This window comes from Schistocerca serialis, chromosome 2 (assembly GCF_023864345.2).
Source record: "Schistocerca serialis cubense isolate TAMUIC-IGC-003099 chromosome 2, iqSchSeri2.2, whole genome shotgun sequence".
Taxonomy (NCBI): domain Eukaryota; kingdom Metazoa; phylum Arthropoda; class Insecta; order Orthoptera; family Acrididae; genus Schistocerca; species Schistocerca serialis.
Window position 1 is genome coordinate 978,665,204 of NC_064639.1, and position 11,486 is coordinate 978,676,689.

At 42.9% G+C, this 11,486-nt stretch overlaps 1 non-coding gene across 1 annotated transcript; it reads left to right on the forward strand.

Annotated features, from left to right (window-relative positions):
• Positions 1 to 293: 293 nt before the first annotated feature.
• Positions 294 to 366, forward strand: Trnar-acg (transfer RNA arginine (anticodon ACG)). The gene has a single exon. It is a non-coding gene; the product is annotated as a tRNA-Arg (tRNA).
• The last annotated feature ends 11,120 nt before the right edge of the window (positions 367 to 11,486 follow it).

The window sequence follows — 11,486 nt, forward strand, 5'->3', positions numbered from 1 at the left end:
AAAACCTATCTCGGTGATTTTTAAATAAAATACTAAAAGCTTACCAGTAAATGGTTGCTCTGTGTAAGCTGTAATTCTCTAAGCTATAGCGACAAAAGGAGGCACTTCTTTCACGCTTGGTTATTATATCGCTGAGGAAACCGCCTAATAGTTTGTGATTGCTGTAGTCTTGATTTACCTGTAATTGGTGCCTTGAAAAGTGTTCCAATAATATGTGCAATAAGTACTTTCATAAAAGAAATGGCTACTACATATATGGTGTATATACTGAAATCGGAGACCAAATTTGTCGTGGCCCTGTGGCGCAATGGATAACGCGTCTGACTACGGATCAGAAGATTCCAGGTTCGAATCCTGGCAGGGTCGAAAATTTTTTCCGATCAATTTACTCATGTTTTACTTTATATTCTCTTTAACCACTTTATTTTTTATGATTTTATTTTCAGTAAGGAACACATTATTGTTTTTCGTGTTTCCCCATACTTTTTCAGTGTAGTTACATCATAGTCAGTGACTTCATTATTACTTAGCCACCCCCCCCCCCTCCCCCCCAACTCCCCCCCCCCCCCCGCCCCCCCCCCCTCGCACACGCACTCAGACGTATCAGTCTAGTATGATGGAAGAAAGCCGGTAAATCTAATGGACATTGGATGGTAGGAAGGACTTATTATTTAGGATTTGAGCGGTGGGGGGGGGGGGGGGGGGGGGGGGAGGGGGGGGGAGATGCCAAACCAATTTTGTGAAGATGTGAGTGGAGGAAACTAAAATCAATTTCTTACAAAATGAAATTCAAACCTATTGAAAAACTTTATTCATTAACATTTAAACACACTAATGGTAACACTTTATTGTAGGTAGCTACTACAATGTCATTAATGTTGAGTGTATAGTTTGCATGAGATTTGTACTTATTATTTTGCCGTCCAGCAGATAACGGTCGGATAGACGTGAATATTTTCCATTCTCACGTTATGGTAGTTTTTGATATTGGTTATTAACACTAGAAAAAACATAACGAATTAGAGGAACAACGCTACTGGTATTTTTAGATCCTACAACTAGAGCCCGCAAGCGCCTGTGGTGTGAGAGTGGGACTGCTAATATGTTTCGCGAACGTTGGCGTAAGTTGCCGAAGATTACCGATGCTAAAGACAGCCGCGTGAGTGCAGGTACACGCGGCTGTTCCAGCCACGCTGATTACACGCGCCTGCAGTCACTTGCACACAGGCTACAAATCTGCAGTGTGCACATGCGCAATGTGCTTTGCTTAGCACCAGACTTGTGCGAAATTCATGCGAATGACGAATGCAGATATCAATTACTATTCGTTATTCGTGAATAACAAATATTATTCGAAACATTGTTCAGTTACACGAATAAAAACGCCTATTCGTCGTCTGTTCAAATGGTTCTGACCACTATGAGACTTAACTTCTGAGGTCATCAGTCCCCTAGAACTTACAACTACTTTAACCTAACTAACCTAAGGAAATCACACACATCCATGCCCGAGGCAGGATTCGAACCTGCGACCGTAGCGGTCGCGCGGCTCCAGACTGTAGCACTTAGAACCGCTCGGTCACTCCGGCCGGCCGTCGTCTGTGAATAAAAAGTGTTAAGAATAATTACGTTGGCCGTGGACAGCAGTAGAGGTGAACTAATTGTTTTCAAACTGTGGGTAAGACATTGCTGCAATAACTGCCTTCGTTATAGGAACGCAAAAAGCATCTTCCAGTCGTCTCTTGATACAGAAGTAGCTAGTGTGCTGCAGTATTACGAATTGTTTTATATACGAGAACCCAGTGTCCCTCCCGAAATTTTTGAATAGACAGATTTTGATGGAAAAACTATTCCATATTCTGACGGCAAACTCACTCAGGGTTAATCCTAAAACACTCTGGATGACTGTGGATGTGCAGCAGCTCCATAAACGTTTTAGGAGACTTTTAAAGTCGGGCGATGTTAATCGTTAGGAACCACCGAGTCCTTGCTTGGTTCGCTCATTTTGTAGCACTACAACTACGAATTGCGTAATTATACTTGGGAGACAGATGTATGAGACAGGCGAAATACCCTCAGACTTCAAGAAGAATATGATAATTCCAATCCCAAAGAAAGCAGATGTTAACAGATGTGAAAATTACCGAACTATCAGTTAAATAAGTCACAGCTGCAAAATACTAACGCGAATTCTTTTCAGAGGAATGGGAAAACTGGTAAAAGCCGACCTCGGGGAAGATCAGTTTGGATTCCGTAGAAATGTGGGAACACGTGAGGCAATACTGACCTTACGACTTATCTTAGAAGAAAGATTAAGGAAAGGCAAACCTACGTTCCTAGTATTTGTAGACTTAGAGAAAGCTTTTGACAATGTTGACTGGAATACTCTCTTTCAAATTCTACAGGTGGCAGGGGTAAAATACAGGGAGGGAAAAGCTATTTACAATTTGTACAGAAACCAGATGGCAGTTATAAGAGTCGAGGGGCATGAAAGGGAAGCACTGGTTGGGGAGGGAGTGAGACAGGGTTGTAGCCTCTCCCCAATGTTATTCAATCTGTATATTGAGCAAGCAGTAAAGGAAACAAAAGAAAAATTCGGAGTAGGTATTAAAGTCCATGCAGAAGAAATAAAAACGTTGAGGTTCGCCGATGACATTGTAATTCTGTCAGAGACAGCAAAGGACCTGGAACAGCTGTTGAACGGAATGGACAATGTCTTGAAAGGAGGATATAAGATGAACATCAACAAAAGCAAAACGAGGATAATGGAATGTAGTTGAATTAAGCCGGGTGATGCTGAGGGAATTAGATTAGGAAATGAGACAAAGTAGTAATGGAGTTTTGCTATTTGGGGAGCAAAATAACTGACCATGGTCGAAGTAGAGAGGATATAAAATGTAGACTGGCAATGACAAGGAAATTGTTTATGAAGAAGAGGAATTTGTCAACATCGAGTATAGATTTAAATGTCAGGAAGTTGTTTCTGAAAGTATTTGTATGGAGTGTAGCCATGTATGGAAGTGAAACGTGGACGATAAATAGTTTGGACAAGAAGAGAATAGAAGCTTTCGAAATGTGGTACTACAGAAGAATGCTGAAGATTAGATGGGTAGATCATATAACTAATGAGGAGGTACTGAATAGGATTGGGGAGAAGTTTGTGGCACAACTTGACTAGAAGAAGGGATCAGTTGGTAGCACATATTCTGAGGCATCAAGGGATCACCAATTTAGTATTGGAGGGCAGCGTGGAGGGTAAAAATCGTAGAGGGAGACCAAGAGATGAATACACTAAACAGATACAGAAGGATGTTGGTTGCAGTAGGTACTGGGAGATGAAGAAGCTTGCATAGGATAGAGTAGCATGGAGAGCTGCATCAAACCAGTCTCGGGACTGAAGACCACAACAACAACACATTGCGGCCGCCTAGTGCGTTTTAGCCCAAATTGCTGAGGCCGGCCGCCTGTAATCATTTCTATTTTTCATTTGTTACTCTGTAAATCAAATAAAACTCTGTGTGCTCAGCTTGAAGGATAGTTTCAGCACTGCAGTGCATTACTAGACATGGTGGTGTGCCCTTGACTACCTCCCAGCTCTGAATAGATACAGCCAGTTACACGGCTATGGGCATTTCAACACATACTGTGAAATACGGTTTAATTTGACTTGGCATTACTGTCATTGTTATAGTTGAAAGAAGCGATAAGAACAGAGAAAATTGTAGTATCAAGTGGGGATCGAACCCTAAGCGTAAGTTTTTTAGTCTGAGACTGAATCTACTGACCACAAAGACACTGAGCCAAAAGAACAAAGACTAATTCTGTACAAGAAGAAAACGAAAAAAGTACGTTGGCATTGTATATTACTTGTTATTTAATTTACAGGTAATTTATTGGTGAATAAATTTGTTTGAGTGATCTAGTTATTCGAATAATTATCCATATAGAAGTCTATTTGAATAATACCCATTTCTTTTCACCGCTCCTCCTTTCTCTTTCTGTTCATATTATCAAATTTAAAGAGTCCTACTAGTTCACTCGCTCAGTTTACTCACGAAAGCCTACAGCGTTGCTGGATTGAAGATTTTTAGCTAATTATAAACAAGGTTGACAATTATAGTCTGTAGTCACACTCTCAATGTAAATCTTATTAATTTCTTCGGTTCAATATGTGTAAATGTCAGTGCGATTTTAGCAGCTGACAGCATGGGAGCATTAATTCAATAGCTGTTATTTCATAGAAATATACATTTACAAGATTAAAACAATGACCTTCAATAACATTCAATATTCGATTATCACTTCAATTTGCGTTATACTGTAGTAACACTTGGTGAATCTCAGGTTACAACACACACCTTCTCCATAGGAAGCCGGCCGGTGTGGCCGTGCGGTTAAAGGCGCTTCAGTCTGCAACCGCGTGACCGCTACGGTCGCAGGTTCGAATCCTGCCTCGGGCATGGATGTGTGTGATGTCGTTAGGTTAGTTAGGTTTAATTAGTTCTAAGTTCTAGGCGACTGATGACCTCAGAAGTTAAGTCGCATAGTGCTCAGAGCCATTTGAACCATTCTCCATAGGAAACATGAAAAATCGACAACTAAAAAGAAATTCTAATTCTAAATACATTTGAATGGTTGCCGGGAGCATTAGTGCTGCTACGTTGTGTCGAAGCTATTTAGGTAGATTTTATGTTTCCTTACCTGCATGGCAAGGCCACGTGGCTGTTTCTCGTCACTCCTTGAGGGAACGCCGCGTGATACCGAGTGAGTGAACTGTCAGCCGCGTGCTACCGCAAGCACGTGCGTAGCGAGTGATGTAGACGAGCGCTACTCACGCGGATTCACCACGCGGCTGCAGTGTTCTGCCTAGAACCACCTTGGTCCTCGAAGACCCGTGGTCGCATACGGTCCGAATTAAGCATTGATGCGACCCACGGATCTTAGCCGTATATTATAATAATATGCATCTACAGTTACACGCAGCCAAATCCAAAAACGTCAACCAACTTTAATATCTTCTTAAGAGTAGTTTTCCTGCTCAGCGACAAATAAAAATACTTACAGAGCCAGTAATATTTTACGATGCGTTTAGTTTTAGTTGACGTTGGTAAATTCGACTGTGAGCCAAGTAAAGTTGACCGCTTACCTCAAGGTTAGAAGGGTAAGTCGTCACCTCCAAATGCGCTACAGGTTTGCAGGAATGAATGCGAAGTAAAGTAAGGGCTGTTCTAATACAAAGCAATAATTAGAAGAAAAAAAAACACTGAAGAGTCAAAGAAACTGGTACAAATGCCTAATGTCATGTAGGACCCCCGCGAGCACGCAGAAGTGCAGCAATACGACTTTGCATGGACTCAACTAATGTCTCAAGTAGTGCTGGAGAGAACCGACATCATGAATCCTGCAGGGCTGTCCATATGCTCAATAATATTCATATCTGGGGAGTTTGGTGGCCAGCGGAAGTGTTTAAACTCAGAAGTGTGTTCCTGGAGCCACTCTGTTGCAATTCTGAACTGTGCTGTGTCGCATTGTCCTGCTGGTATTATCCAAGTCCGTCGGAATGCGCAGTGGACATGAATGGATGCAGGTAGTCAGAGGTTTCCGGGTTCGATTCCCGGCGGGGTGAGGGATTTTCTCTGCCTCGTGATGACTGGGTGGTGTGTGCTGTCCTTAGGTTAGTTAGGTTTAAGTAGTTCTAACAAGGGAACCTCCCCATCGCACCCCCCTCAGATTTAGTTATACGTTGGCACAGTGGATAGACCTTGAAAAACTGAACACAGATCAATCGAGAAAACAGGAAGAAGTTGTGTGGAACTATGAAAAAAATAAGCAAAATATACAAACTGAGTAGTTCATGTGCAACATCAAGGGTAGTCTGACTCCAGGAGCGCCGTGGTCTCGTGGTTAGCGTGAGCACTTGTGGAACGAGAGGTCCTTGGTTCAAGTCTACCCTCGAGCGAAGAGTTTAATTTTTTGTTTTCACACAATTATCAAAGTTCAGGCACTCACACATAATCAACTTCGCTCTCCAAAATTTGCTTGGACATATGCAGGATTTGACAGTCTACACACGGAAAAATTTTAAAACTTTAAAAACATGTTTTGATAGAGCACAGGCAAAACTGTGCGACTGTGAAACTGTTGCATTCATTTGTTGCAGTTTATGTGACAAACTCTTATGTTTTCATCACTTTTTTGGGAGTGATTATCACATCCACAAGAAAACCTAAATCGGGCAAGGTAGAAGAATCTTTTTACCCATTCGCCAAGTGTACAAGTTAGGTGGGTCGACAACATATTCCTGTCATGCGAAGCATATGCCGTCACCAGTGTCGTATAGAATATATGAGACGTGTTTTCCTGTGGAGGAATCGGTTGACCTATGACCTTGCGATCAAATGTTTTCGGTTCCCATTGGAGAGGCACGTCCTTTCGTCTACTAATCGCACGGTTTTGCGGTGCGGTCGCAAAACAGATACTAAACTTATTACAGTGAACAGAGATTTCAATGAACGAACGGACAGGTCATATCCTTGCGAAAATAAAGAAATTAAAATTTTCACTTGAGGGAAGACTTGAACCAAGGACCTCTCGTTCCGGAGGTGCTCACGCTAACCACGGGACCACGGCGCTCCCGAGCTCACACTCTCCTAGATGTTGCCTATCTTGCACATGGACTACTCAGTTTGTATATTTTGCTTATTTTTTTCATAGTTCCACACAACTTCTTCCTGTTTTATCGGTTGATCTGTGTTCAGTTTTTCAAGGCCTATCCACTGTGCCAACTTATAACTAAATCTGAGGGGGTGCGATGGGGAGGTTTCTCTTGTAAGTTCTAGGGGACTGATGACCATAGATGTTAAGTCCCATAGTACTCAGAGCCAAGGAAGGAAGGTAGTCAGACAGGATGCTTACGTACGTGTCACCTGTCAGAGTTGTATCTAGACGTATCAGGTGTCCCATATCACTCCAACTTCACACGCCGCACACCATTACAGAGTCTCCACCAGCTTGAACAGTTCCCTGCTGACGTGCAGAGTCCATGGATTCATGAGGTTGTCTCCATACCCGTACACGTCCATCCGCTCGATACAATTTGAAACGATACTCGTCCGACCAGGCAACATGTTTCCAGTCATCAACAGTCCAATGTCGGTGTTGACGGCCCCAGGCGAGGCGTAAAGCTTTGTGTCGTGCAGTCATCAAGGGTACACGAGTAGGCCTTCGGCTCCGAAAGCACATATCTATGATGTTTCGTTGAACGGTTCGCATGCTGACACTTGTTGATGGACCGGCACTGATATCCGGAGCAATTTGCGGATGTGTTGCACTTCTGTCACGTTGAACGATTCTCTTCAGTCGTCGTTGATCCCGTTCTTGCAGGATGCTTTCCGGCCAAAGTGATGTCGGAGATTTGATGTTTTACTCGACTCCTGATATTCACGGTACACACGGGAAAATCCCCCATTCATCGCTACCTCGAAGATGTGTCCCATCGTTCGTGCGCCGATTATAACACTATGTTCAAACTCACTTAAATCTTGATAACCTGCCATCGTAGCAGCAGTAGCCGATCTAACAACTGCGCCAGAAATTTGTTGTCTTATATAAGCGTTGCCGACCGCAGCGCCGTATTCTGCAAGTTTAAATATCTCTGTATTTGAATACGCATGGGTGTACCAGTTTCTTTTGCGCTTCAATGAACATTCTAAACATTTGGTTAATTTGTTATCGTGTCTCGTGTTATATAATGTATTGAAATACAGGGTGTACATAAAGTCCGGGAACACTTTTAATTATTTATTGCACAAGAACCAAACATTGTACAGATATCATACACACGTCATTTTGAAGAGAAACCCTGAAAGTTTTTTTTTTTTTTCATATATACCGCCACAGCATAGTTGGTAATTTGCCGACAGTCAGCGCTAGTCGCAAACACGGCGAGTTCAGGTGCAGAGCGAGCTTTCTGTGTGTCGGAGTTCGACAAAAACAAGTGTAAATCGTATTACAGTCGCTGAATGCACACACTTTCGTGATGGAAGGTAATCTGATGAGATGCAAGTGTGCTACAACTGTTCAACGGATGTTTAGAACCAGTTACGGTAAGAAGCCACCAACAAGGAAGGCCATTTACCACTAGCACAACAAATTCATCGTGAAGTTCGTGGGTACCTGAACACGGAGCCGCCGCATCGATGGATCGGCCGTGCTACAGAAGGGGACAGCTGTTTCATGAAATGGCCTCCCCGATCTCCAGATCTCACTCCGTGTGACTTTTTTCTATGGGCACATATTAAAGATCTGGTGTATGTACCGCCTCTAGCACGTGATGTATTAGAGTTCCGGGATCTGGGAGAGAATACGAGTAGCGACTGCCACAGTCGACGATGCCATGCAGGGACGGGTATGGCCGGAATTCGATTACAGTATCGTTCGCATATCGAATGTTTGAAAAAAAAATTCAGAGTATCTCTTCAAAATGTAATATGTATGGCATCTGTACAATGGTTAGTTCTTATGCAATAAATAATTCAAAGTGTTTCCGGACTTTATGTACACCCTGTGTAAGCACAATTACTGTTTTTAATCAATTAATCATCTGTTCCGAGAGCGAACACAACAACAGTCCGTCACGCGATTACAGTGTCACAACTTTAAGATCGCCGACGGTGGCATCAATCTGAAGGAGAGAGCAGTCGATACAGAATGTTTCGAATGGTACCGACTTTTAACGATCAGTTCTTGGGGGCTTACGCCGTGCGTGGGGTGTCGGGACGAGTGTGGTATTGTTGAATGCCCCCTCCGAGACAAACAAATAGGAATTATAACTTTTTTTGATCCTATGTGTAGTTTTCGAGGTATTCTAATGTCTTCAGTTAAAATGATTACCCTGTATATAACATCTAACACATATATAATGTATAAAGGGGAAACATTGTTGCCGAAAATCTCGAAGAGCTTTTGACCGATTTACCACAAATTTTTAGACTACACTCTAATGAACGTTCGGAGGGTCATAGTCTATATATTTTTATAATATGTAATATTTTTGTTGTTGTGGTCTTCAGTCCAGAGACTGGTTTGCTGCAGCTCTCCATGCTACTGTATCCTGTGCTAGCTTCGTCATCTCCAAGCAACTACTGCAACTTACATCCTTCTGAATCTGCTGAGTGTATTCATCTCATGGTCTCCCTCTACGATTTTTACCCTCCACGCTGCCCTTCAATACTAAATAGTTGATCCCTTAATGGCTCAGAACATGTCCTACCAACCGACCCCTTCTTCTAGTCAAGTTGTGCCACCAATTTTTCTTCTCCCCAATGCCATTCAGTACCACCTCGTTAGTTGCGTGACCTACCCATCTAATCTTCAGCATTCTTCTGTAGCTCCACATTTCGAAAGCTTCTATTCTCTTCTTGTCTCAACTATTTATCGTCCATGTTTCACTTCCATACATGGCTTCACTCCATACAAATACTTTCAGAAACGACTTCCTGACACTTAAATCTATACTCGATGTTAACAAATTTCTCTTCTTCAGAAACGCTTTCCTTGCCATTGCCAGTCCACATTTTACATCCTCACTACTTCGACCATCATAAGTTATTTTGCTCCCCAAATAGCAAAACTCCATTACTACTTTAAGTGTCTCATTTCCTAATCTAATTCCCTCAGCATCACCCGATTTAATTCGACTACATTCCATTATACTCGTTTTGCTTTTGTTGATGTTCATCTTATATCCTCCTTTCAAGACACTATCCATTCCGTTCAACTGCTCTTCCAGGAACTTTGTAATATATGTAACGTATAAATATACATGTAATATATACACATATATGTAATATATAAAGTGGGAAGCGTTGTTACCACCAGTCTCGAAAAGATCTTGACGGACTTACTTCAGATCTTTACACGATACGCTACTGAACTTTCAGATGGAAATGAAGATTGAGAGGGATAGAGGAGATGGACAGATTGAAATGGAGGAGGTTATGAACAGAGAGATGGGGAGAGGAGAAGATGTAGTGAGCTATTGGACTTTCAGACGGATATGGACATAGAGGGGTGGGGAGGTTGACAGGGGGAGGAGGTTATGCACAGAGAGACGGGGGGAGGAGGTGAAGAACGGAGAGAGAGAGGGGGGGATAGGAAGATGAGCAGAGAGAGGTGGGAGCAAGGATTTTAGGATGGATATGCAATTCCCATAAATATTTAGCAATTGCGAAGCATTGCCGGATTCGATAGTTAATAATGAGACTGGTACGTATGCGGTCCGAGCTGCCGCCGCACATTGTCATTATTGGCTCTTGAGGAAAAATGATTGACGACTGCTGGTGTAAATGACCGTATAATCAAGTGGTGACCTAATATTGTTGTTGCACTGAACGAGCTTAAGTGTGTTGGACGATAGTGCTTACTTCCACGTTTGGGATTCTGAAGCAAAAAGAATGAAATAGAATCTACAGTAGAGCTCAAAAACAATAAAACTGTACTCACATACTCACCCTGTAGCTGTACTCAAATTTGAAAAAGCAAGATCAAGAAAATTAAATAAACATCATTCACTATCTTATATACACTATTGGCCATTAAGATTGCTGCACCACGAAAATGACGTTCTACAGACGCGAAATTTAACCGACAGGAAGAAGATGCTGTGATATGCAAATGATTAGCTTTTCAGAGCATTCACTTAAGCCTGGCTCCGGTATCGACACCTAAAACGTGCTGACATGAGGAAAGTTTCGAACCGATTTCTCATACACAAACAGCAGTTGACCGGCGTTGCCTGGTGAAACGCTGTTGTGATGCCCCGTGTAAGGAGGAGGAATATGTACCATCACGTTTCCGACTTTGATAAAGGTCGGATTGTAGCCTATAGCGATTGAGGTTTATCGTATCGCGACATTTCTGCTCGCGTTGGTCGAGTCCAATGACTGTTAGCAGAATGTGGAATCGGTGGGTTCAGGAGGGTAATACGGAACGCCGTGATGGATCCCAACGGTCTCGTATCACTAGCAGTCGAGATGACAGGCATCTTATCCGCATGGCTGTAACGGATCGTGCAGCCACGTCTCGATCCCTGAGTCAACAGATGGGGACGTGACGTTTGCAAGACAACAACCATCTGCACGAACAGTTTGACGACGTTTGCAGCAGCATGGACTATCACCTCGGAGACCGTGGCTGCGGTTACCCTTGACGCTGCGTCACAGACAGGAGCGCCAGCGATGGTGTACTCAACAACGAACCTGGGTGCACGAATGGCAAAACGTCATTTTTCGGATGAATCCAGGTTCTGTTTACAGCATCATGATGGTTGCATCCGTGTTTGGCGACATCGCGGTGAACGCACATTGGAATCGTGTATTCGTCATCGCCATACTGGCGTATCACCCGGCGTGATGGTATGGGGTGCCATAGGTTACACGTCTCGGTCACCTCTTGTTCGCATTGACGGCACTTTGAACAGTGGACGT